Source organism: Protopterus annectens, chromosome 1.part1 (genome assembly GCF_019279795.1).
Source record: "Protopterus annectens isolate FY-2018-M chromosome 1.part1, PAN1.0, whole genome shotgun sequence".
Classification (NCBI taxonomy): domain Eukaryota; kingdom Metazoa; phylum Chordata; order Ceratodontiformes; family Protopteridae; genus Protopterus; species Protopterus annectens.
The window spans coordinates 309,804,199-309,832,136 of NC_056726.1; the positions used below are offsets into that span (position 1 = coordinate 309,804,199).

The following is a 27,938-nucleotide window of genomic DNA, read 5'->3' on the forward strand; positions in this document are numbered from 1 at the left end:
TATGAAAAGTATTAGTTTTGTGTTATTGCTACTTGTAATGTATAAAAATGCCACTAGAAAATGTTATTATTTTGTATCTGTATACAGATGTGCATTCTTTAAATTATACCCATAAAATCAGTGATTCAGGTATATGTAATGAAGAACTTGATGAAGATAAATGGTAATCCTCATCTTTGTACCATAATCCTTCAGTTGCCCCTTAGATTTCATAGACTAGCTATTCATTCTGTGTATTCCCAGTTTTAGTTTTTGTTGCTGAATTAATATATTTTGACTCTTAGCAGTGTATAAAGGAATGAGAGGTGTTTCTGCCTTTCCCTTAAAAATCTACATGAAAGCAGTTATTGTTACATTGTAAAATTAGAGTACAAGGATTATAACACTCAGACTTGTGAGGGATGCACTTATATCACCAAAGCTGAAAGTTATGCACTATCCAGCCAAGACCAGACTAGCTGGTCAGGAGGAGAAGGTCAACACCTGCACCCCACACCACAAGGAACACACAACCTTCCAGGGCACCCACCAGAACACAGCTGTCACATAAAAACAGAAACCACACACCCATCTTCGCTGAGACTCTCAATAGAAATTTACCCAAACAGCAGAGACCTCCAAGACAGAAATGCACTCTACCACCACAACACAGCACAAACCACAGGACACATAGCTCACCTCCACAGTGTGCCCATCAACCTAAGCCCCTATGGCTAAACACCTTGCCCAATACACTAATCATAGATAACTCAATAGTGAGGCACACATGTCACACTCACTAGGTTGAATAAGTAGAAGGTAACTGCTGTCTATCAGGTGCCAGAATCCGACACATAACACGCACTCGGGTCACTCCACAACAAGTACAAGTATGACTCTGTCATTGTTCATGTGGGTGTGAATGACCTGAGACACACCTCCCTGGACTACATGAAAAGAGACACGGAGCTGTTGGATTATGCGGCGCAGGCAGGTATGACACTAGCCCTAAGCAGTATCCTGCCATCACCTACAATGATACCGCAGTACAAACAAAAAATTATGGACTTCAACAATTGGCTAAGTTTCTGGTATCATTCTGTGGGGATTCAGTATCTGCTTGGGATGACATGACTAACGGACCTTGATGCTTTGCCAGAGATGGCGTGCATCTGTCACCCCTGGGTTCCAGGTACTGGCTAAGGGTCTTGTCACCCCTATAGTGACTTTTTAGGCGATGTTCCAAAGACCAAATTGCCACCGTTACAGCTGTAAATAAATGCAATCTGAGGATCATGCTGCTTAATGCTAGAAGTCTAAATCTCAAGATTCACTCTCTTGAAACACTCTTCAAAATGGAGAATATTGACATTTGTGCTGTAACAGAGACCTGGTTTAAAGCGGCAGAAAGCACCCCTGCGCTACCAGGCTATAACTCATTCCACACCTTTTGGCCCCAAAACATGGACCGAAGCTCCAAAGGCGGTGTCTCCAAAATCATAAAGGATATGCACACCTCCAGACTAAGTAGCCCAGCATACCGCATCTGAGATACTTCAGATGCAACTAACATTGGGTAAGACAGTGATCCAGGTCATAGCTTGCTATAGGTCCCCAACCATGTACCTAGACTCACTCCACATTCCTAAGCACCCTGGAATTTATCATGGTTCAACCCAACACTCTCTTACTAGGAGACTTTAACTACCCCTCCATCAACTAGGAAAACTACTCAAGCACCAATACACTGGCCCAACGCTTCCTGAAATTCATCAATTCCAATGCCCTGCACCAGCTCATTCTGACCCCCACTAGAGGAAGCAACATCCTTGACCTGGTTATTACTAATATAGGCGACTGTTGCTCTGCACCAATAGTCAATCCCGACCATAAACTAATCACCATGGAAATCTACATCTCCGCTATACATCCTGCAAAGGTAACCACCTTGAAAAACTTCTCCAAACCTGACTTTGGACTCCTAAAAACAGAGGTGGCTAACTTCACGGCACCGATGCAATGGAAAGCTGCATGACTGCTGAATCTTACACTAATGCACTTGTACGAACATGTACATAAATCCATGGAACTAGCGATACCCAACAGAACCAAGACGGTCTCCTCCAAAAAAAGGAAGCCAATCTGGTGGTCCCCTGACATTAATAAACTCTATAACAGAAGGAAGAAACTGTTGCAGAAAAGGGTGAAGTCCCAAGACTGGAAAAACTTCCTTATTAGCCTCAACAAAAAGTTGAGATCCCTCATCAAAGCCACGAAAGCCAGCTATGAAGGCAGAATTGCAGCAGACACTAAAAATGATCACAAAGCCTTCTATAGCTATATCAATAACTTCCACAGCAATACCCAGACTTGCTGAGTTGCTTCACAATGGTACCCCCTTTACTGAGCCGAAGGATATTGCCAACATACTGGCTGACAGATTTGGTGCCAACTTTACCCCTCTCTCTCCCCTGAAGGACCAATCACAGTACCGGAAGAATGCCAGGTACCCAACATTACTGCAGCACAGGTTAAAGCTGCATTGTCCAAGGCCAAGAATACAACTTCCATGGAACCTGATAATATCCCTGGCTGTGTTTTACATGAACTACAAAATGAACTGGCACCACATCTGTGTGCCATGTTCAGTCACCGCCTCATCTCAGGCTTTGTACCTACCGAAAGGTGCACTGCTACAGTCATCCCTCTCCATAAAGGAGGAGTGGCTACAGACCCTGAGAATTACTGCCCCATTAGTCTGATGAGTCTGATATGTAAAGTTATGGAGTGCATCATCATGGACCTGATTAACAAAGATATTGGAAATCTCCAAACTCTAGACCCACGCAATTTGGCTTTGTGAAGGGGCGATCATGCCTGCTCAACCTGGTTGACTGAGTCCGTCACCAGGTTGGTGGATGAAGGTAAGGCAGTGCACACAGCCTACCTCAGTCTGGCCAAGGCCTTTGATACCATTCCTCACTCAGTAATTGTTGATAAACTCACCAAACTAGGCATCAGCCCCTATATCACTAGGTGGGTTGCATACTGGCTCACAGAACACAGTGTCAAAGTAGCAGACTCCAAGTCAGACTGCCGACCAATCACGAGTGGAGTCCCACACGGATCAGTCCTGGGTCCCTCTCCTGTTCAGCATCTACTTCTCAGAAGTCCAGGCCAACACAAAGGACTCTGGCTGAGCAAGTTCACAGGCGACTGCAAGCTAGGAGCAGTTAACTCCCCAAGTGATGCAGACATCCTACAAAAAGGCTTCACTGGGACTAATGACTGGTGTCGAAACCATGGCTTTAAGCTTAATGCCAAAAATGCGTAGTCATCCCCTTTGGTAAAAACACAGTTCCCACTAATTACCACATTGATGGGAGCTCACTGAACACTGAAGGCGTTAAGAGATCTGGGGGCACAGGTTGACAGCAACCTCTCCTTTGACCACCACACTGCTACTGTGGTCAGAAAGTCCTATGTGGCACATCTCATTACCAAGGGTTTTGCATCCAGGAAGAAAGAGGTCAGCATCCCTCTCTACTCCTCCCTCATTAGACCAATCATTAAATGTAATGCCCCCATTTAGCATGTACCTCACTAGACACATGCAACAGCTGGATAGGCCACAGAAGTACCTCACAAAGAGAATCTTAGGCATTAAACACATGTCCTACACAGACAGACTCAAAGACTTCAGCTATTCTCTGTCTCATCACCTACTTAGAGGCGACCTCTGTTTGACTTACAAAGCCATGTCTGACCCAGCTCTGTTAGAAATGTTACATCTAAAGAAATCCCAATCCCTCTGCACTACACGTTCTACAGGCCTCGACCTCATTACCACAATCAACCGAACATGCTGGAGGGACAGGTTCCTTACCCAGAGACTGCCCATGCTCTGGAATAGACTTCCCATACATGTCAAGCAGAGCACCTCGCTGTCCCTCTTCAAGAGAAATCTTGATGAGTGGATGGGTGATAGAAAGTTCACCCCGGGGATCATTCCAGTGGCTCTACTTGATAGAGGCACTGGGAACTAATGTCGAGTGGCATGATGCCGGGGCACTTCTATGGGCTAGCCTTGTAAAGGCTCCAGGGCCATTAGCCTAGTACACACCTATGAACCTATCAATAGGACCTTGGAGTTGCAGAAACGTTAGACTTCACAAGTTGTCTGCTGTTGCAAATCCTAGAGCCATTCATTTATATGTGCTGATCTGTTTGTATAATCATACAAAGCAGTTTATAACATCAAGCTCTTCCTGCATCTGTTGAAGTATCAAACTTCCGCCCCTACAAGTCCATATAGCAAAAAGTAAAATGTACTAATATTTATATTATTTAAATGCAGTTCCCCAAAGTGAGAAAATTGTAGTGCTGGTGTTGTATAGTTTTGAGGAAAATGTGTTCTTGCATGTTCCCACATTAAACAAGCTGTTGTAGGGCAACTCCCTCTGTTAGTGACCGACATTTTTGTTGGTTTAATAGTGCTGCTAATTACACAGGCAAATGTAAGGTATCAGGCAAAAAAACCTAGTAATATAGATATAAAAAGTGACTTAACTATAAGATGGTTCATCCTTATTGCTGTGGTGTGAAATGTGTAGAGTTTGTGTTATACTAATTGTTGACCAGATCAGCTGTGATTTATTAACCTATAGCCAAGAGTTAATTGTAGACCTCAAGCTGTTGCACCTGTTTCTAAGGACAGATAGGGCTTCATGCCAGTTTGATGCAACAGACATGATGACTAGATATACAATGCTGTGCTCATTTATATGTTGATGTCCTTCTGTTCATTTGCTGCAGTATTCATAACATGAGGAATATCTCCGCAGCAGGCGACCCAACATCCACCATTATACAAAAGTCTTTCACTACTGTAAGATGAATGGTATGTCGCACATAGGCTGCTGCTGTACGTCGGCCATAAAAGTGACGTATGCACGCATCTACCCCAGAACTTGTCTGCCAGCAGTCTGGATGCCACTTTGAACATCGGTCTGTTCACCGAGCCATTTGCTGTTTTCTGCGAATTTTCAGATAAATGCCTTATTGGGGAAATCTTGTTTCCTTTACTACTGCTTTGTAGTAGGGTTCATGTCATCCACAAAAGGCAAATGCTAGTGTGGAGGAGAAATTCCACATAGATAGCCATCTTCAGTGTCTGCTCTGGTTAGGGGCCTACCCATGATCACAAATCCTGCCCCATTTGCCAGGCCTTTGTATCCAAGACCCTTAGAAGTCTGCTTTCCTCCCTAGCCCATTTAATTGAAAATCAGTGCTTGGCTATTAGCAAAGGGCATGATGGAGGGATCCTCAGGGCCTGAGGTTGAGTTGGGTGCTAAACATAAGATCAAAAAAGCTAAGGCCTGAAGCTACTGCACCTCTTCATGTAGAAGTCTCTGTCAAGGTGGATGAGAGCCCGGAGATGTAGCTGGTTCCTCATTCTGGCTCACAGGCAGAGCCTGAGCTTGAGGCTGCCTTGATTCCAACCACTGGCACCTCCTCTGAGGCTGGGCAGGCATCCATCCAGGATGTACAGGGAGAATCGAGGCTAATAACCATAGGCCATAATGGGATTCTTCAGATCTTGGTGCGAGATGAAATTCACTTGAATATCATTGACTGTATGCCTATGTCTGGCCCTCTGACCTTACATAGAGTAGACCTGCATCAAAAGAAAAAAAAATGGTCCCTTAAAAGGAACCTCATATTGACTGGGAACAATTCACCCAAGGCCTCTTCAAGGCATTTATGTCCCTCAAGCCCCCCAATGGGGTTTCAATCCCTACTCCAGTATGCAAAGCATGTCCACAAAAAGGAGTCTGGGTAGAGGTTTCCTCAGAAGAGGAATCTCTGGCCTACTCCTCACAGATCCTCTCCCCTTTCTGATTTCTTCCCCGGAAGAGGACTCCAATGGAACTGACTCACCCATGGAAGAAAACAGTTTTGGTGAGACCCTAGTTAAAATGAGAGAACATTTCAAATGGGGATAGCACTTTGGTATCTGAAGTATAAAAAAACTATAATGACCACCTGCAGGTGGAATCACCCAACCCGTCAGCTATTCCTCCTGTATTACCTGCTTTCCTGGATGCTTTCGTCTCTGCTTCCAAGGCCCCAGACTCCCAATCTCCAGCTCCTCAGAAGCCTGACAATTTCCCTGAGGACTAAATTCTTGTTTGAATGTGCTTCAGCAGATCCATCTGTGATATCAGTGTCTTCAGACAAACCATCCAGGTTATTGCCTTCACCTTTTCTCATTCCTTCAGACAAGGACTGCAGTAACCTGGAAAGACTAGGCAGGAAAGTACACTTCAGCCACCTTGGCTTTTAGAGCCATTAATTATCAGACACATATGACCAAATTTGCCTTGGACCTTGTCTCTCAACTCTCGCAAGTTAGCTGCATCCTTGCCTGGAGCTTCCTCACAGGTAGCCTACCACTACATCAAATGCAGCCATGATACTGGGCAGCTGCTACTGTGTCTGTCTTAAGGAGATTCTCCTGGTTAAGACTCCAGCCTTTACTAGAGGATATTAAATCCAAGATTATGGATGCCCCTTTGGGCAATTCCACTTTATTTCATCCTGCAGCTGCTAGTCTGTTTAAATCTCTGCAGGAAAAGGGTAAAGGAGATGCAGGAATTAAAGCACTTTTTTGTTTCCCCAGTGGCTAAATTCCAGAGAAATTACCTTGCAAAGGCTGCTCTTGTACACAGACACTCCCACCAACCTCCACCTATAAAACAAAAAAGGATGGAAGGAGCCCTTAGCAGTCGTTCAGGGCTGCCCCTACAACTCTGGTTCAGAAGTAACCCTTTCTAGACAAACCTGGTTTCCTCTGACTGTCCAGTTCAACCCACTCACATTCCACTTTCCCAGCACATCTCTTTGTCTCTGCCACTCTGGGAAAGCGCAACTCAAGACTCCTGGGTCCTCTGTCATCCAAAAAGGATAATTTCTGGCATGGGAATCCCTCCCTTCCTTCAGGGGCATTCCCCAACTACCAAAGAAAAAATTACCCTCCTTCCCTGAGGTACTTCTAGAACTAGGGAGACAAGAAACCATTCAGGAGGTACCTCGAGTCCAAAAAGGAGGAGGTTTCTACTCCAGAATGCTCTTTATGTCAAGAAAGGATGGCCCTTGGAGGCCCATCTTAGATCTGTCTCATCTCAACACCTTTATAAAGGTACCCACCTTCCAGATATTAACTCTTCAAACATTGTTCCCTCCAATTCTACCACAAGCCACCTTTGCCTCCTTGGATATCAGACTGATTACCTACACATTTCCATACACTCCAACTGCATGAAGTTTTTATATTTTCTGTCGATTCCTGGCATTTTCAGTTCTCTGCCTTGCCCATTGGACTTTATACTGCACCAAGGGTATTCACAAAATGTCTAGCTCCTGTAATTGCCTTATTACAGGTTACAGGACATCCATGTTTTCCCTTAGCTAGATCTCCTCTTTATGGCAACTTCCCCAGAGATACCAGAGAAAAACATTCTCTTCGCCATTTCTCATCTGCAACGTCTGGGTTTCATCATAAGCTACAAAAAAATCTATCTATTCTCTGCCCCTCTCAGGATCACACCTTCCTGGGGTCCAGGATTCAGACAAACCTCATGAGTGTTTTCCTCAGCAGAAGGCCCTGGACCTCCAGTCCTGCTTCAGAAATCTGTTGCCTCTTCACCACATTTCAGCCAGGGAGTTCCTCAGGGTTTAGAGGTTCATGGCTTCAACTATCCCAGTTCTCCCTCTGGCAAAACTTCACATTAGAAAATTCCAGTGGTATCTAAAGTTTGTTTGGATGCAGCATTCACACCCCCTGGACTTTCCAGTTCCTCTCATCCCATGTCTGAAGAGGGAACTTTAATGGTGGATCCAACAAGTCTCTCAACCAAGGACTCCTCTTGCACCCACTACCTCTCGTTGAAGAGCTATTCACACACGCTTCAGATGTAGGAAGGGGGGCACAGATGTAGGAAGGGGGGGCAGCTTTTGAAAACTTGAAAGCTCAAGGTACATGGTCCCCCCTCAATAAAGGGAACACATCAATATAACTGAAATGAGGGCCCTGCTTCTAGCCATTCAAACCTTTCATCTTTTTTCCCAGGACCTATAAAACTGTTCACAGACAATATGTCAGTCCTCCGGTAAGTGAACAAGCAGGGGGAACCAAATCATACTGGTTATGCAGGCTGGCACTCCAGGTTTGAGAGCTGGCAGTTCAATACAGGATTGACACTCCCATCTGACCAAAATTGCTGGCAGCCACTTTGAGCAGGTCCCTAACACAGGCCCATGAATGGATGCTTCAAACTGATGTGTTTCTGGACACTGTCCACCAGTGGGTTATTCCTCAAGTAGATCTGTTTGCCTCCCCATGAACAGACAGCTTCCACAGTTTTGTGCCAGAATCCTTCACCCTCTGATCTGGAAGGTGGACTCCCTTTCATCCTTTTGGAAGAGTATGTATCTGTATGCATTCCTCCTCCTCCTAATCATTCCAAAAGTCCTGTTCAAGATCCAAGAAAACAAGCAAAAAATATTGCTGGTGACTCCCTTTTAGCCAAGACAGCATTGGCTCCCCCTGCTCCTGCACCTAGCCAAGGACAATCACCACAAGTTACCTCACAGGGTGGATCTTCTCACACAAGACAAAACTCTCATCTATCCCAGTGTGTCTACCCTTCAGCTGACTCTGTGGGTGATGGGGTTTTAATTCCTTTCAGACACCTGTTCTCAGAGGACAAGCAGGAGGGCAGGAAACCCAATACCAGAAAATCCTACCTAGCCAAGTGGAAGAGATTTTCTATCTGGTGTGTCTCTCAAAACCAGGACCCACTATCAGTGGATCCCCTCTGGTCTTTCCTGTTTGTGTGAGTTGTTCAATACTGGCTTTGACCTACACTTCAGTGAAGGCCTGTATGTCCGCTATTTCTGCCTGTCTGCGTCTATTCCCCCCTCTAGCTAGCAGGTTTGAGACTAAACAATTTCTTAAAGGCGTCCTTCACATTAGACCTCCCAGGAAACCTATTCATCCACCCTGAGATCTTAATTTTGTGCTAGAAAAACCCTCTTCCCCTGTTTGTCAGCGTCATCAGCTTCCTTGAAACATTGGTCCTGGAAACCTGTGCTGCTGCTGCTTGCTGTCACTTCAGCCAGGCGTGTCTGATCTCCAGCCCTTATGGCATTGTCCCCCTTTTTGCTTTTTCGTAAAGACAGGGTGTCCTTGTGTACCAACCTTTACTTTATGCCCAAGGTAGTCAATGAATTTATCACTCGACCAATCCATTCAGTTACCTACCTACCTTTTCTGCTCCACAAAATCCTAGTGAAAAGGTGTTGCACACCCTGGATGTGAGTAGACAACATAGATTTTACTTAGACAATACCAAAGCTATCAGAAAGTCAGATCAGCTTTTTGTCTCCTATCATCCCAGGGCTCTGGGATTGCCTGTGTCCAAACAGGCTATTTCTACTTGGATTTCTAAGGATATTTCTTTTTGCCATGTGAAGCATGGTAAAACTCTTGGTTTCTTCTGTAAAGGCATATTCCACTAGGGCTGTAGCTTTGTCAGGTGCCTTCTTCAAGGGATTGGACACTAGCTCTATTCTCAAAGCAGCTACAGGGACCTCTGTATATACCTTCACTAAACTTTACAAATTGGATGGCATTTCCATGTCCAGAGCAGGGTTTGCCAGAGCCATACTCCATGGGTTCCTGAAGAGCTCTACTGCCCCTTCCTCCACCCTCTCTTCGTGAGGTTTTGTATTCTCCCTCATCTTAAGAATACTGCAACGGATAAATAGAAGGACATAGAACAGTTGCGTAAAATCTTACCATAATGATGTATGTCCTTCTCTTCTGTTGCAGTATTCCAATCCCTCCCTCCTTCCCCCATTGGTTTGGTTCCTTTCCTTGGATGGTCATACCCTACCTTCCTTAGGCTAGCTTCTTCTTGGGGCATTCAGTTCTAAGGTAGATGCATGCATTTGTCACTTTATGGCCTACTTGTGACATACCACGCATCTTACAGCAGTGAAAGACTTTTGTATACTGGCAGACATCTCCCTGATGTTATGAATACTGCAGTATAGAGGAGAAGGACATCTATCTTTATGGGAAGATTTTACACAACTATTCTTTCTCTAAAACTGCAAATGTTTGCTTGCTAATTAGAGTTCCTGCATACACAAGGGCCACTAAACTCTATTCTTGGCAGTGGTGCATAAATTTCTGCAAAAGGCATTTTGGAGGCCTGACTTTGTAACAAGTACCATCTTTACCCCATCTGCTTTTTTCAATGTAAACTGAATTCTTCAGTAATACTTTTACCGTAACAGTATCTATTACCTGATTTAATCAAACGTCTTATCTCATTCAGCCATCTCTTCTACTCTGTCATCCCTAACCAAATCAGCCCCAGCTAATACACTGCCCAGTCTGCATAAGAATCGTCCCTGTCCAGCAACTGAAACCCAAGCCTGAAGTCCATCTTTGAAAGAACTGAGTATATGCAGTCAAAGTAGATATGTATGTGCAATCCAGTAAAGGTAGCATAAGCTGAGATATGCAGCTTGTAGAATCTGACTATAGGGACACTCCCTGTACACTCATATGTAGTAGGTAGTTGTGTATGGTGCTTACTCTGTACTAGAGGACATGGTTCTATAGAACCCCTAACAACATCTATACCACTGTACATATTACGGCCCATAATAATGAGCAAATCTGTTTAACAGGTTTTTGTGTAGTCTAAAATAACAGCCAGTACATAATTTGTCCTGATTCATGTGGGGAAAATTTTCAGACTACTCCCTCCTCCTTTTCTTCGTTTACTACAGTATCTTGCAGATTGCACACTAAATACTTAACCACACATAAATCTCTGCTTAGGCTTCCTGGGCTTGTGTACTGCTCCCTGTAATTCTTCTTTTCTCCTTCTCAGCTTCTATTTTACACTGTTGGCTCATACAATTGTTAACTCTCTGGAAACCTCCTTTCCTTATGCCATAGCCAAAGCTTTCTGATTGTTTTTCTCGACACTGTTACAACTTACAATGCTGATTCAGTGGTTGGGTCCGACTCCATTTGCTTTCACTATGCTCAGGCTCACCCCACTCACCTACCCTGCACCCAATTCCCTCCCATCCCCTCCAGCTCTATATTTAAACTATCCCAACTCCACCTCCACACTTCTCCCAATCTATCTCTGCATCAAAACAATCAGAACATAACCAAATAGCAGTAGCTCTACAATTAGCTTCTTTGACTCATTTACTTCAACTGCTGCAACCCAGCACGTCCATTCAGAAGTTATACTGCTGTAACTATAATTATTCTTGCCTAGTAACATTTTACAGTGCAAACTAATACCTTCAGCAAAATCTAACTCCAGTGTCATACAAAAGGACTGAATCAAGCCTAACTAGTGTCCCGTCTCAGCATATTAGCTTTCTCTACCAACTGCCATACCTCCCTAATAAGCTAATGCTCGTACAAGCCCACACTGCATCTGCAGTTACATAGTTTGTCGATCACCCTAGTACCCACACTGTACCAGCAAACCTGCTTAGACTTTTTCAATTAAAAGTATCTTAAATCCAAGTGTGTTAATTTATAAAATCCAGTAAAACTAAAGCACAAATGCATTTCACTACATACTTTCCTTCACAAAATTTTTACTTGAAAAAAATCAGCAGAGATATTCACTCAAATCCTGGTCCCACAACAGCAAAAAAAAAAAAAACCTCTTAACAGCACTGCATTCACTTTTCCTCTCCCATCCATGAATTCCAGCCTTTACTTCCTAAATATATTTTGAACACTTTTATGGCATTATCACTTGTGACATAGACAAGCAAGTTTCCATTTACAAACATAGGAGAATATATAACAATATATGTGATGTATAATCTAAGCAGCATTACTTAAATTATTCAATTTCTGCCTATTCGTAAACCCCATTCCTCCTCCAAAGCATTTTTCTCCATGTATTGTTTCCAGAATTTCATTTTTTTCCTGTGTAATTTACTACTACTGTTTTCTAAAAATCCCTCTTCCTGTTTATCTCTGTTACAATGTTTACTAAAAATATAATTGATTTTGATTTCCATTTTCTCGTAATTGTTTTTTTCACAGCCACCAGAATTAAACATAAGGGATTACTGTGTCTAGGCAATTCAGGTCCTGTATCCCAGCTCAAAAATTAATTTCCTTAGTTGAATGAGTACTCTGTAGGGGATTTTTAGTCTGACATCTCTTTACACACCAAAAACAGGTTCCCATTTTTCCCCCCATCGCAACTCCAGTACTTAATATCTACCTCAGGAAAAATTCTTTGTGGAGTCGTCTTGGGGTATAAAAGTATCTATGCCAACATATCCAGCAAAAATCTTAAATGTTCTAGACTTTGTTGCATATTTGGGATCCATACATATGTCCTCCAATTCCCAATCTTTCTGGCTACTTCTGATGGTCTCCTACAGTTATCGTGCAATATTTTATATGCCCTACTAATTATGTCTTCAATATCTTTTTAAACACCTTTATTAAATTATCACTTAAGACATAGGCAAACATACATGAATGAAAAAGAAAGGAAAACCATTTTAAAATTGTTTTCATTTAAATGCAATATATATTGCATCTACTTTCTTTGCTGCTGTAATAGTCCATTATAAAAGAATTGCTGAATTCCTGCCTTCCCCTTCACTCCTCCTCCTGAACATTATTATAAATGCATTGTTCCCACAATTTCCATTTACTTCTATGTAATTTGCTCCTTGCCTTTTCTCAAGATTCATCATCCAGTTTATCTTTTATAATATTAAATACATTTGGTGTAGACTTTGATTTCCATTTTCTAGTAATTGCTTTTTTGACAGCCAACAGAATTAAACTTAAGGTAGTACTATGTCTATGCAATTCAGACCTTGTATCCCAGCTCAAAAGAACCATTTTTAGTCATTTGTTCCCCCAATATTTATGACCGAGTACTCTGTAGGGAATTTTTAAAATCTACCAACTCATGACACTTAAAACATGTTCCCAGTTGCCACTTTCTACCCCATCACACCTCCAACATTTGCCGTCTACCTGAGGAAAAATTATATGGAGTCTGCTTGGAGTATAAAGGTGCCTATGCAAACAGCAAAATCCTAAATCTCCTAGTCTTTGTTACATATTTGTGAACCATACATGTCTTCCCATTGTTTCCCTTGTGAATTGCCTTACAAATCTCTTCCCAATCATTTCTAACCTCCTCTAATTGGTTTCTATAGATATTGTGCAATATTGTATATGTCCTACCAATTATCCCTTTTTTAACCGTGGCTTCTGTTCCAGATTTAACTAAAAGCTCTACCAGAACAGGTATTCAACTTGTGATTTCCCTGTTCTTTTCTCTTTGCCTATACTCTGTTATCAATCCCATGTTGAGAAGGCTGTCTCTAGCCTGCAGTCCAAATGTCTTCTTGGCCGTTACCTTTCCCTCTTTAGTTATTTGCTTCCAATACCTTGGTTCCTTTGCCAACTTTCTCCAGTAAATTCCAACCCCTTCTTGCCTGTTCTCTCTTACCCCTAATTGCAGTCATCCCTATCTGAAAAATGAAATTTCTCCATTTTTATGTTGACATGGTTCTTAGAATGCTTTCTGCTACTTCATGAATATAATGTTCTGTATGTCTGTTATGCAACTGCATCCAAAATGCTACTCTTCTCTCCTTATTTCTTAAATCCCACCCCCACTTCATCATTATCCCTTTCTACTTTGAATTAAAGCTTTCTGCTTGTGTTATGTATATAAGCCTCAACTGTGTAGCTCTAAAATATCCCTTCATATCAAGTAATCCTTAACCACCTTGTTCTAATAGAAGGATCAAGATGTTTCTGATTATATCAGAGCACTCTGATGAACTTAGGAACATCCTTATACTCCCCTGGCCCTTCTCATTCCCTCTCTGTTCCATCTATCCCCCACTCATTTACTCACTTAAACCACTTTGCATACCTGGAGGGGAACTGGAATTCCAAGATTATTCAGATTCTTAGAAGGCTTAGGGAATTTCCTTTGCTACTCAGCAGGCCTCTGGCTCCTCCTCCTGGACATGCTAGATGAAATTACATGTTTCAGGCCTGCCTTGATCCTGTTCTTCTACCTCCAGCCCCAGTCAAAGCCTGACAGGTACTACGGGTTCCCCATTCACCAATTTCTGTACAAAAAGCCATGCTGCTGACCCAGAAAACACAGCCACAGTTTGAACTGTGTTCAAAGGAATTTCTGTGGTGAGGCTCAAGTGTGCCAAACAAACAACAAAAACCATTCAGCAAACTTTCAGCAAGCAAGTCATCAATCAAGGCAACAGATCGGACTCCACGCCTGGTATACAGCGAGATGACAGATCGGTATCTGCAAATGGTCCCAGAAAGAAAGAAAAGCCTTCCACACATCAAAAGGAAATGCTGCTAGTGTAATAAAATGCTATTATAGCTTTCAAAGACCTTCTGCAACCAGGTCAACTACCCTATTACACAACCCTCATTACAACCTGATTGGATATATTTCATTCATGATATATTTAGCACTATTGTATTTATTTTATATGTACACACTTTATTACACAAATTTATGTGTGCGCCCTTCTCTGGCACCCTGACATCTAAGGGCTGAAAAAAGAGAAGAAAATGGCATCTGCTGGTTCTTTATACCCTGACGCACTGGCGTCAGGGGAAGAAGCGGCGAACTGACCTAGACACTGGAGACTTTGGAATTCGGCCGACCGAGGACCCGCCTGATGGCAGGAGAACCCATCTGTTATGACTGCAGCTGTATTAGCACTCGAACATCTACATTTATGGTAGGTACAAAACTGTACTTTATCCCACTTGATTCTTGCACTCATCCTTCTCCCAGATAAATTCCTTCACTCTATTATTGTCCACAACTTTTCCTCTGGTTGATAAAAATATGCCTGACCTATGTACAAAACTAAAGGGACTAAAAACATTATCCTTGCTTGTATCTTATCCATAAACAAGAACTTTCAGTTTTTCAGTTTTTGTATTATCTTTTGTTTAGTCTCTTCCCACATATCCTTAGCTGCCATAACAGTATCCTTTTAATCCATACTCCTAAATACTTCATTCCATTGTGTCCACATAAATATTGATATTAACTGTCACTTTCCTTGAAGAAAAAGACCAGAATAGTAGCACTTAAAGAGAATACTGGGAATTACTGTAATCCAAAAAAAAATTGCTTTTTCACCATTTGCTCTTTACAAAATTATAAGATCCAACTGATACTACTGATGCTTATGGATACTGAGCTGAAGAACAGAGCCAAATACTGTGAATTTGAATGCATGTTTCAATAAAAGGATAATCTGTGGTATAATTAAAAAGCTGGGAAGAATGCAGCTCTTTTAGTATGGAAATGAAGTACAAGTGAACTAAGTTGTACTAAAACTGTAAAAGTTGGCAATTATTTTATAAGTAAAAGAAATTGCATTCTACTTGCCTGTTCAGTAAACAAGCAATAAAATGTGTGAAACCGTATATAAAATCTGCATACTTGCTACTGAGCGGCATCTGCAGAGCCTAATGCTCCTTTGAAGATATATTTAGGTCAAAGGATGTTACCTTATTTAGGACTACTAATCTCCAGAAATATAAAACTGTATTAACAGGTCAAAACTTATCCCGTTCGATGCTTGGCTTGGGAGTGCCTTCTGTGTGGATTCTGCATGTCCTCCCCGCAGTTGGGTAGCATTCGAAAGACATGCATGTGTAAATGGGCATTCCTTCGTTGAAGGTTGGGTGTCGAGCTGGCACCTCGGCGTTTCGTAAAAATCTACTGCCAATCATTAGCGGACCAGAGTTCCGCTGTAGTGACCCCTTACCGGGAAAAAGCTGAAAGACAAACAACAACAACATTAACAGGTTAAAACTTAGCTTATGATTGAAAGAATTATAAACTATGTATAAAGAACTTGGCAAGGTACGAGGTGATGGAACTTTGGATTTTTAGTAAGGAAAAGTGTCAAAGGGGAATGAGAAAGCCGAAAGAACTATAAATGAAGAGTAGATGAGGACATCTGTAACATCTGGGAGAACAAATTAAGGGTGGAGGTCACAGTGATGGATTATGTTAAAACTTGTAGGGTCAGGACACTTGGCAATATTTATAGTTTAAGATGGCAGTATTTGTAGCGTAAGAGAGAAACTGAATTTGCTGGACTAGAAGCTGCAAAAAGCATAAAGCTGAGAGGGTGATTGTCTTGCCATTCTCATTGTTTATAATCTTTACTGAGGCAGTGCCAGAGAGAATAAGGAAGGAGATGGCGAAGTATTAAGCTAAATTGTGTAGCATGGATGCAAAGCTACAAAGTAGGACACAAAATATGGGAATATACTTGAAGCAGTTGAAATCATCTAAGCTACTAGAGAATGAAAGGGAGAATTTGGTAAGTAAAGTTAGTCAAACTGAAACTGAGGAAGCACTCAAATCCAGAGTCACATGTGAATTTCTGGGATCTGATAGGATTTTCATAAGTCTGGAAATAAAAGGAAAAAAGATAGTAATCAGTATTGTAAGTAGAACATTTAACAGGATTCTGGCAGGAGAGGAAATCCCCCTTTTCTTGGCAAGAGGCAGTGGTGGCTGTACCAAAAAAAAGAGTAGGGCCCTCTCAGATCCATGGTTTTATGAACCTGTTTCAGTACTAAATCATGATTACAAAGTGTGTGTGACAATGTTAGCAGGAATACTAACAAAAGTAACAGACCAGGACCAAAGTGGGTTTATAGAGGGCAGACAAATCTTTGAAAACCTAATTAGAATGATTGAAAATTAAAATCAATACCAAGGTGTAGATGTATACTAATGCTGAAGGGATAGTTGTTAGAAAAAAATAGAAGGGTAAGTTGGGGATTTAAAAACAACAGTGGAGAAATTAAATTTTCCAACCTAGTAGGATAATTCTAATTTTGAACATATCTGTTCTACTCTGCCAGATTTCATCAAAGGAAGAATTTCAATGACATTACCTCAGTCATGCACTTCAGCCAAGAGAAGACTAGTATACCACTTTGGAATTAATAATATAATAAAAGTAAAATAGTGTATGCTTTCTAGAAGCCCCACCCTTCTCTGTGTGGTAGAAAATTTAAGGCTGTAACAGATCATATTCTCTTAAAGTGGTTAGGTTACACAGTGTCATTGGGCAAATTAACAATCTTCTTAGATGGAATTTGTTGTTGCAGTACTTTGTTCTTGGTTTAGGCTTGTATATTAACATTAGGCAAGCGGTCACAAATGACCGTTAAGATAGCCATAGCCGAATAGCGTCTTGAACTATTAAATAGGTAAGGGTGGTTAGTAGTGCTAGGAGAGTATTGTTGACTGCAGATGGGGTATGGAATGGGACATATTGTAGTTGTGTGCATTTTATGGTGGTGTAATTTGTGTGGTGGGAGGAATTTATGATTGGATACTGGGAGTTGTGGGAGGAGTAAGGGATAGATAAATGTACAGGTAGTGGGGGCAGGTGGAAAATTGGGGGCAGGGTAGGGGATTGGAGTGAGCAGAGCACCCCCAGCAGAGGTGAGCAGAAAAAAAAAGTATCAGTGTGTGCAAGTAAGAACAGGACTCTGTTTGTGGATATAGCTGTTAGGTCTACAAAACCAAAATGCCTTTATTCAGAAAGCAGCTTGTAAATAGAGGAACAGCAAAAAATATGTCAGGAGCTTACATATACTTAGTGGAAACAACACACTTTTCTCCTGGGGAAACTTGGTCCGACCGGTGTCGATGTCACAGTGGGGCTTTTGGGTTTCCTTTTGGGAGGGTGTTAAGACTGTGCGAGCGGTGTCCACGCTGCGACTACAATCAATCCTGAGATGAGTATGTTCTTTAGGGATGGCACGGCCGGAAATGATGCACCCATTAAAGTCTATGGGACTACAATCAATCCTGAGATGAGTATGTTCTTTAGGGATGGCACGGCCGGAAATGATGCACCCATTAAAGTCTATGGACGCACCCACATATACTGCCTCCACTGACATCACCAAAAGTATAGTTTAGTGAGCATTCCAATGACATGAAGGAGGGAAAAAAGAGCTTGCAAAGGATTTTATTTTAAACATTGCACCTTAAAGCAAGCATGATTAGGAAAGAACTGCGGTTTGGCACCAGATACCAGTGTACACGTTAACTGCAAAAGTGTGACTGCATAATTTCATCATTTTTTACTGGTGAATATTGCCAATATTTTATTTTCAACATTTTCTAGTTGAAAAGTGCTGGATTGTTTGTTTTTGGAATTTTACCGTCACTTTCAAAATTAGTTAACAAAGTATTTTATAAGACTACGTTTGTTGACCTTTGCTGTAAGCAATTTCCAGAAAACCTTGCAGTAGGCCTTTTTAATTCTGTTAATATAATAAACTCCATGGTAAGTAACTCTTTTATAAGTAACATGCAAGCCTTTTACATGCTCATACCCTTCAAGGACAGTGAGATATTTATTCTGCCAGTGGCTGTAAGCAGCTGGATGGATCTTGCTTCTTTAGTTTTGCAAGTGTGTCTTCCAAGCCATATCTACTATCATCTGCATATTCAACCACTGATTTGCTAGCATTGCTTTAATCTTTTCTGAAAGCCTCCATATACATTTGCATCCATTTAGTATCAATCTTTAAGATTTCTGTGACTGGATTTGTCACTGATGTGAGATGAAGCAGGAATTTCCCCCATTTTTCATTCCAAGTACCTAGAGTAAATGTGAAATATTCATTGGACAGTAAAATTCTATAACAGCTTTTAAAGCACTAGTATCTTGCCCATTGCCACTCCATTCCTGCTTGTAACATCTCCAAATTACTGTATTTCATGCTTACACCCAGACAAATACTGCAGCAGAAAAACATCCTTGCTAAACAAGGGGAGAATGTTTTTGCATGTATTTCCCTCCATTCTCAACCAACCCTTTCTTCTGTTGAAGTTCTAATCGAAGAATTCAAGATTCCTTCTCTCTTCTTGGTGGATTTTGAGTTAAGTTGTCAGTCCTTCGAATATGGCCTTCCCACTGTCCCACAGACTACCGTAGTCTGAGCTTTTACATGTCATCAGCCTTTTAATGAGAGTTTGGCTACTAAGGGTATTAAATATCTAGTCATTAAGCATTCAAGCACAGATGTTTGAAATTCTTTGAGACTACTGCCATCTGTAACTGGAAGAGAAATTTAATTTGGGTACAAGATTTTTCCATCCTCAGCATGCAGCCGTGCCAATCTTATCTCAGGTTATCTGTTTGACTTTGGTCACAGTTACTGCATTGCTGATGCCTACTTTTTGCTACAATAGCCTTCCATGATCTGTTGAAAATGAGGAGTCTCATCTTGCATAGGCTGATTCGGTAGCTCTTGAAAGAAACTCTTCATTGTAGACCCCCAGTGAAGAGTTCATTGCCACCTCTGAATTTGATATTTTTGCTGAATATGCTGTCATGTTTTCATTTTAACCCATCTGGCTTACTCTTAAAACATGTGACCCAGAACATGTTTGGCCTGGTAACTATTACCATTTCTTAATAGTGTTTCAGAGCTGCAGTCTTCTGCAGAAACACCTGTGCTTGACCTTCCAGAAGGCTGGACATGTCTTTGAATGAATCCTTGATTTTTTTTTTCCAAACTGAATTGTTTAAGCTGTTAAATAACTTTTGATTTTCCTTTAGAAACTCAGAATAGGAGAGTTTGCTCTCCACACTTTGAGTATTCACACTTGGCCAGCTGCAGTTTTGTCTCCCTTAACAGAACAGTAGTATGCCGGTCTTGCTCCTGACAGAGAAGGCGGTTGTTCCAGTGCCGTGAATGTTTTCCCAATGTACCTTATAAATTTCATTGCCTAACACCATGAGGCACCTCCAAAAAAGAGGGAAGGACAATGGTCAGTGCTTATTTCAAGAATGTGTCCTCAGATGAAGATTTTCCTCACAGCCACCTGTGTGTGATTACCTCCAACAAGCACTATAATCTGGAGAACCATTCTGAGAATAGAGCATCCCCTGGAAGGCACTTGCTTACTCCTAAAGCATTCTTCTTTCTCTCTTAAGGTTTTGAAGATTGTGCTTAATATTATATCCAAGTGTTATATCTACTGCAGAAAACCCCTTGAAGTAAGATGCAGCAAGTATTCTACTATATATCTGATCAGCTGAACTTTGAAGATGATGATCTGGGCTTGGGTACTCTATTCCTGTTCTCAGTTCCTTGTTTGTAAATTGTAGCTGCTGCTTGAGATGAAATACAAATTTCTGTAAGTAGCCATCACATTTCAGATGCATATTCTTGTAATTTACTGTGCGGTGGTGCAAGCTGAACGTAGTTCTTGGGACCAAGAATTAGAAGCCATTGATGTGCAAGCACCTCTTAGTCTGTGCCACACAGACTTTCATGTGGGGACCAAAAAAGCATGTTCCCATGAGTAATAAAATGCATAGCCATCAATGGGCATAAAATACAAGTGCCCAAATATTTTAAGCACTGCAGAGGGCACTGACAAAAATTGCTTGATATTGTTAATACTCACATACCCATTGTTTATAAGATTACTTCACAGTTCTTCCAATTGTTTCCTACACACTTAGAAGTTGGCACCCCCTGATATATTATCTATCATCATCTTATACTTATCCCTGATGATTGCAAATTTCTCTAAGTGTCCATCTGCTGATCCTTGGGTGGTCTATGTGGCTTCAGATAAGCCTTCAAAATTACTGCCCACCATTAAACAACTTCCCTCTAATAAGGATAGTAAGACAATGGAAAAACTGGGTAAGATGGTCTATATTTCTGCCACCCTTGCCTTTCATGCTACTAATTACCAAACTCATGCGACTAGATATGTTTTGACCCTCCTATCCTAGGCTACTCAAGCCATTTCAGATCTTCCAAATTCTGAGGGGAAAATGTCTGCCTTGCCTTTGTTAGAGGTTCCACTCAGGTGTCTCACCATTCCATCAAGCACAGCTATGATGCAGCAGAAGCTTTATCTAGGGCTGCCTCTTTAGGATCTGTATTGAGGAAGGTATTCCTGGCTAAGGCTTCAACCACTGGCAGATGGCATAAAAGCTAAGTTGATGGATGCTCCTTTATACAACAGTGGCTTGTTTGGTACTGCTGCTACTGATCTGTTAGTCTTTGCAGGTGAAATGCAAGGAGTTAAAGGACTTGAAACATCTTTTGGTTTCACCTGTGCCCAAGTTCTAAAGGAATTATCCTTCCAAGCCAGCTTTTTTTCGGCGACAGACCTGCCCTCCTCCTAAAGGTAATAAAACTGTAAGAAGGGCTCCTCTACTAAGACACTACTCAGGCTTCTTCTGCACAGAAGTAGCCCTTTCTTGACAAACCAAGCAGTATCGGACTATCACTCTTCTCTCAGCCTCATGCCTGTTTCGCTTCATCTCTCTCTCTCTCAAGTTTGATTGAGCTTTAGATTCTTTCAATAATTAAAAAAGGATATTTTATGGTTTGGAAAACCCCTGCCTCCTCTCATGGGCATTCCACAAACACCTCAGGAACAGTTGCATTTATTCCCAGAGGTACTTCAGGAACTGTTAAATCATGGAACTATTCTACAGGTTCCACAGGATCAAAGGAGAAAAGGATTTTATTCAAGAATGTTTCTGGTTCCCAGAAAGGAGGGTCCTTTGCGACCCATTCTGGATCTTTCATACCTAAATACTTTTCTGAAGTTCCTTCCTTTTGCATGCTATCTCTACAGACTTTGTTCCCATTACTTCTCCCTCAGGCTTTCATGGCCTATCTGGATATAAAGGATGCCTATCTTCACATGCGTATTCATCCCCCTTTTCAGGAAATTTTTACGTTTCTGTATTGCTTTGTGGCATTTTCAGTTGTCTGCTTTGCCCTTTGGCCTTTCTACTGCCCTAAGGATATTCACCAAATGCCAAGCTCCTGTGATTGCTTTTTGCAGGCTTTCAGGCATCCAAGTTTTTCCTTACCTGAACAATCTCCTGTTTTAAGCATCCTCTCCAGAGACCTTGCTGCAAAACCTGGGGTTCACAATAAACTTCAAAACGTCATCTCTAAACCTTCTCAAGATCATGTGTTTCTAGAATGCAGGATTTAGACAGTAGCCATGCCAGCATCGATGCCTCCACCAAAGGCTTTGACTCTGATTGCCTACTTTCAAAATCTTAGTCCTCTGACCTCTGTTACAGCCAGAGAGTTTGAGACGTCCGGGATTTATGGCATTCACCATCCCTAGGTTACCTTTAGCCAAACTCCACATGAGAAAATTTCAGTGATTTCTGAAATCAATCTGGCAACAGCATGCACATCCCCTGGAATTTGCAGTCCCTCTTTTTCCCTGCCTAAAGAAGGAGCTTCAATGATGGATTCAGCAGATGTGTCTGAACCCAGGCCTTTACTTTAATCCACCTCTTCTATCTCAAGAACAGTTCACAGATGCCTCAGAGGTAAGTTGGGCAACAGCCTTTGGCATAGTGAGAGTGCAGGGGGCCTGGTCTCTGCTTCATCAAAAGAAGCACATCGACATCAAGGAGATGAGTGCTGCTGGCTCTGCAGGCCTTCCAATCTCTCTCTTTCGACAGGTCCTCGCTAAGTGTTTACAGAAACCATCACAGTCCTTTTGATATATAAACAAATGAGGGGGAAAACAAAATCTTACCTTCTCTGCAGGCTTGCTGTCATAGTAAGGGAGTTTGCGGATCAGCATCATGTGACTCTCCAGGCAGTTTATATTCCCCCAGGTCAAAATTATGTGGCAGGCACTCAGAGCAGGTCCTTGACTCGATCCCACAAATGGATGCTTCACAGGGATGTGTTTCTGGACACTGTCAACAAGTGGGGTACTCCTGAAATTGATCGTTTTGCTCCCCCTCTGAACAGACAACTTCTTCAATTTTGTGCCAGAGTCCCAGGTCCTCTGGTTTGGAAGGTGCATGCCCTTTTTCTCTTGGAAGGGGATGTTTCTATATGCATCCCCCCCCCTTCCTCTCATTCAGAAAGTTGTTTAAAATTCAACCAGCCAAACCCAAAATCTTGCTGGTGACTCCCTTTTGGCCAAGACAGCATTGGTTCCCTCTTCTGCATTTAGCCAAGGGCAATCATCACAAGTTACCTCACAAGGTGGACTTGCTCTAGACCAAGGATCTCTCATCCATCCCCACCTATCCACTTCTGTGGGTGATAGGATTTTGATTCCTTACAGACACCTTTACTCTGGAGACAGGCTTAGGGTTCTGCAGGAGGCCTAGAAACGCAATACTAGGAAATCCTACATATCCAAATGGAAGAGATTTTCTGTCTGGTGTCTTTCCTATAATCTGGATCCACTCTGTGGATGTTCCTGTGGTTCATTCTTATTTGTATGAATTGCTCGATGCTGGGTTGGCTTAATTCCTCTGTGAAGTCACACTTGGCTGCCTCTGCTTGTTTGCCTTTTTCTCCTCTTTTAGCTTCTAGGTTTGAGGCTAAACAATTTCTAAAAGGCATTCTTCACATTAGACCAATACACCTCCCGGGAAGCCTGTTCGTCTTCCCTGGAATCTTAATTTTGTTTTGGAGAAAGTGATTCTGGCTGCTTATGAGCCTGCGGCTTCAGCTTCCTTGCAACATTGATCTTGAAAAACTTCTGTGAGCCCTTAACTTCAGCTAGATGGGTGTCTGAGCTTCAAGTCCTTATGGCCTGTTCTCCTTTTTTTTGTTTTTTCATAAGGACAGAGCGTCCTTGCGTACTAATCATTTTATGCCCAAGGTGGTAAACAATTTCTCACTTAAATGCATTCATTTACCTTTTTTCCCTTCTCCACAATCTCCTAGCAAGAAGGTACTATATACCTTGGATGTGCATAGAAAACTCTGATTTTATTTGGCTAACACTAAGGCTATCAGAAAGTCTGTTCAGCTTTTTGTTTCTTTTCATCCCAGGTCTTTGGGATTGGCGGTTTCCAAGCAGACTATTTATTCTTGGATTTCTTAAGCCATTTCTTTGTTTTTCATGGTAGGATTCTTCCTTTCTCTGTTAAAGCTAGGATTCTTCCTTCCTCGGTTAAAGCTCACTCTACTAGGCCTGTGGCTTCTTCTGGTGCTTTTTCAAGGGTTTCATAGGTGTGTACTAGGCTAATGGCCCTGGAGCCTTTACAAGCCTAGGCCATAGAAATGCCCTGGCATCGTGCTGCCCAACATTAGTTCCCAGTGCCTCTATCAGTTAGAGCCACTGGAGTGATCCTCTGGGTGAACTTTCTATTTCCTATCCACTCCAAGATTTCTCTTGAAGAGGGACAGTGAGGTGCTCTGCTCGACATGTATGGGAAGTCTATTCCAGAGTATGGGCAGTCTCTAGGTTATGAACCTGTCCCTCCAGCATGTTCTGGTGATTGTGGTAATGAGGTTGAGGTCTCTGGAGCATGTGGTGTGGAGGGATTGGGATTTCTTTAGATGTAGCATTTCTAACAGAGCTGGGTCAGACATGGCTTTGTAAGTAAAGCAGAGATCACCTCTTAGTAGACAATATGAGACCGAGAATAGCTGGAGTTTTTTGAGTCTGCCCATGTAGGAAATGTGTTTAAGGCCTAGGATCCTCTTCATGAGGTACTTTTGTGGCCTTTCCAACTGTTGCATGTGTCTAGTGAGGTATGTGCCAAATGGGGCATTCTACTCAATTGGCCTAATGAGGGAAGAACAAAGAGAGATGATGACCTCTTTCTTCCTGGATGCAAAACCCTTGGTAATGAGATGTGCCACATAGAAGGACTTTCTGACCACAGTGGCAATGTGGTGATCGAAGGAGAGGTTGCTGTCAACCTGTGTCCCCAGATCTCTTGCACCTTCAGTGTTCAGTGGGCTCCCATCGATGTGGTCATTAGTGGGAACTGAGTTTTTCTGAAAGGGGATGATGATGCATTTTTTGGCATTAAGCTTAAGACCATGGTTTCTGTACCAGTCATTGGTATCAGTGAGGCCTTTCTGAAAGATGTCTACATCACTTGGAGAGTTAATAATGACTCCCAGCTTGCAGTTATCTGTGAACTTGGTCAGCCAGAGTCCCTCCATGTCGGCCTGGGCTTCTGAGAAGTAGATGACAAACAGGAGACACACAGGGCTCAGTCCTGGGCCCACTCTTGTTTGGCATCTACTTTTCCAAAGTACAAGCAAACACAGGAGGGTTATGGCTGACAAAGTTTGCAGATGACTGCAAACCATAGTAGAAAACACATCTGACACAGATATCCTTCAGAAGGGTCTCACAGAAACGGATAACTGGTGCCAGAGCCATGGCCTAAAGTTAAATGCCAAAAAATGCATAGTCATACCCTTCGGGAAAAACAAGGTTACCCCTAGCTACCAAATAGGTGGCAATCCACTGAGTACAGAAGAAGTTATCAGGGACCTGGGGACCCAGGTTGATAGTAGTCTGTCATTCGACACCCATGTAGCTAAAGTAGTTAGGAAGACCTTCTACATTGCCCACCTTATCATGAAGGGATTCTCATCTAGATCAAGGGAGGTCATAGTCTCCCTATACTCATCACTCATCAGACCAATGATTGAGTACAATGCCCCATTCGAATGTATCTGACCCGACACTTGCAGCAGCTGGAGAGGCCACAAAGTTCCTCACCAAAAGGATAAAGGGTCTCAAACATCTGTCCTATGCTGCCCGACTGAAAGAACTCCAGCTCTATTCAGTCGCACGCTTGCTCAGAGGTGACCTTTGCCTAACATACAAGGCCATGTCAAACCCAGATTTGATGAATATGCTTCACCTCAAAAATCTAGATCTGTCAGACCCACAAGGGCGCGCCCCTTAAACCTCGACACGGCTATTAATAGGACGTGCTGGAGGGATAGATTCATCACCCAAAGACTCCCTATGCTGTGGAATAAAATCCCGGTATATGTGAGGCAGAGCACCTCGCTGGCCTTGTTCAAGAGAAATCTTGACCAATGGATGGGAGATCGCAGATATACCCCAGGGATTACCTCAGTGTCACTGCTCAACAGAGGCACAGCAAAATAATGGGTATAGTTCCCCATACTAAAGGGGTGGCGTAAGCCACAAAACTATGGGCTAGGCTTGTAAATGCCCTCGGGCAGATAGCCTAGTATGAACCTATGAACCTATGAGAGGACCCAGGACCGATCCCTGTTGGAATCCACTTGTGGCTGGTCAGCAGTCTGACTTAGAACCCACAGTGTGAAAATAGCGGAGTCTATCTGTGAGCCAATTTGCAACCTACCTAGTGATATAAGGGGTTGATGCATAGTTTGGTGAGTTCATCAATAATTCCTGAGTGGGGAATGGTATCAAAAGCCTAGGCCAGATTGAGGTAGGCTGTACGGAACTGCCTTGCCCTCATCCACAGCTCTGGTGACTGACTCAAAGAAGTCAGCCAGGTTGAGCAGGCATGATCTACCTTTCACAAAACCAAATTGCATGTGATCTAGAGTTTGGGGATTCCTTATATACTTTTTAATTAGGTCAATGATGATGCACTCTATAGCCTTACATATCAGACTCATCAGGCTAATGGGGTGATAATTCCCAGGGTCTGTAGTCACTCCCCCTTTATGGAGAGGGATGACTGTAGCAGTGCGCCATTCGGTAGGGACAAAGCCTGAGGTGAGGCAGTGATTAAACAGGCACACAGATGTGGTGCCAGTTCACTTTGTAATTCATGTAGAATACATCCAGGGATATTGTCAGGTCCCATGGACACTAATTCCATTCTTGAGGCAGCTACCTGGACGTCGGAGCATACTTTTACCAAACACTACAAGTTAGATGGAATTTCCAGAGCTAGAGCTGGTTTTGCTAGGGCCATCCTTCAGGGCTTTCTAGAGAGCTCTACGGGTCCTTCCTCCTCCCAAGTTTCTTTCTGAGTTTTGGCACTCTACCTCTTGTTAAGAATACTGCAACAGTAGAATAGAAGGACATAATGTAGTTGTGTAAAATCTTACCACAACAATAGATGTCATCCTCTTCAATGTTGCAGTATTCACTCCCTCCCTCCTACCCCCTGGTCCTTTTTTCTCTTCTGGATGTACTGTTAACCACTCTTTTCCTTGGGCTGGCATTCCTACTGGGGCATTCAGTTCTGAGGATGGTATGTCCAGATGTCTTTTATGCCCTCATAAGAGAGAAGCGCGTACATGTGATGTATGGACTATCTTGGGTAATAAAAGGCTTTGGTATACTGTCCCGATGTCGGGTCACACTAGGCGGGGAATCCCTCACATTAAGAATACTGCAACAGTGAAGAAAGGGGCATCTATCGTTATGGTAAGATTTTGCACAACTATACTTTATCCCTGCATTGTCATCATCCCAAATCTTTACTGACTGTATCAAGTCATCACTAACAAACCAAAATATTTTATGCTGCCTTTCCACTCTCTGTATTGCACTAGTGGCACTTTACAGGAGAGTATACACTTTTTTTATTTTAATATGATCTGTCTCAAATTCCCAGACTGTTTCAGATAATTATACAAAGTTTTACGATTACTGCATATCTCCTCCAAATCCTTTCCTCTCTGCTTTACCTCCTCCTTGGATTTCTTTGTCTCATCATTTGTCCTCAGAGAATCGCATCATTATCAGTCTTTTTGCCAGTTTTTAGCAAGGCCTGCCCACTCACTCCTAGAGAGCCAATACCAGTACTGACAGCATCCACATCAAACCTTTTCCTTCCCCTTTTACCCATAATAATTATTGTAATAAAGTCTCAAAACACTAATACTCTAAACTGCTCTAACCCTCTCCCCAATCCAGATATTGCTGTTTTATCTGTTAGTCACATGGGAGACTTCAATTGAGATGTATGAAATTTGAACAAATTATCATTACATTAATTTGGCACTTCAGGGTATTTGAGTAGAGTAG

General features: G+C 42.3%; 1 protein-coding gene across 5 annotated transcripts in view; it reads left to right on the forward strand.

Annotated features, from left to right (window-relative positions):
- Nucleotides 1-27,938, forward strand: part of ATP8B1 (ATPase phospholipid transporting 8B1) — a 1,573,644-nt gene that overhangs the window by 1,203,413 nt on the left and 342,293 nt on the right. The gene's annotated exons all lie outside the window — the stretch shown is intronic.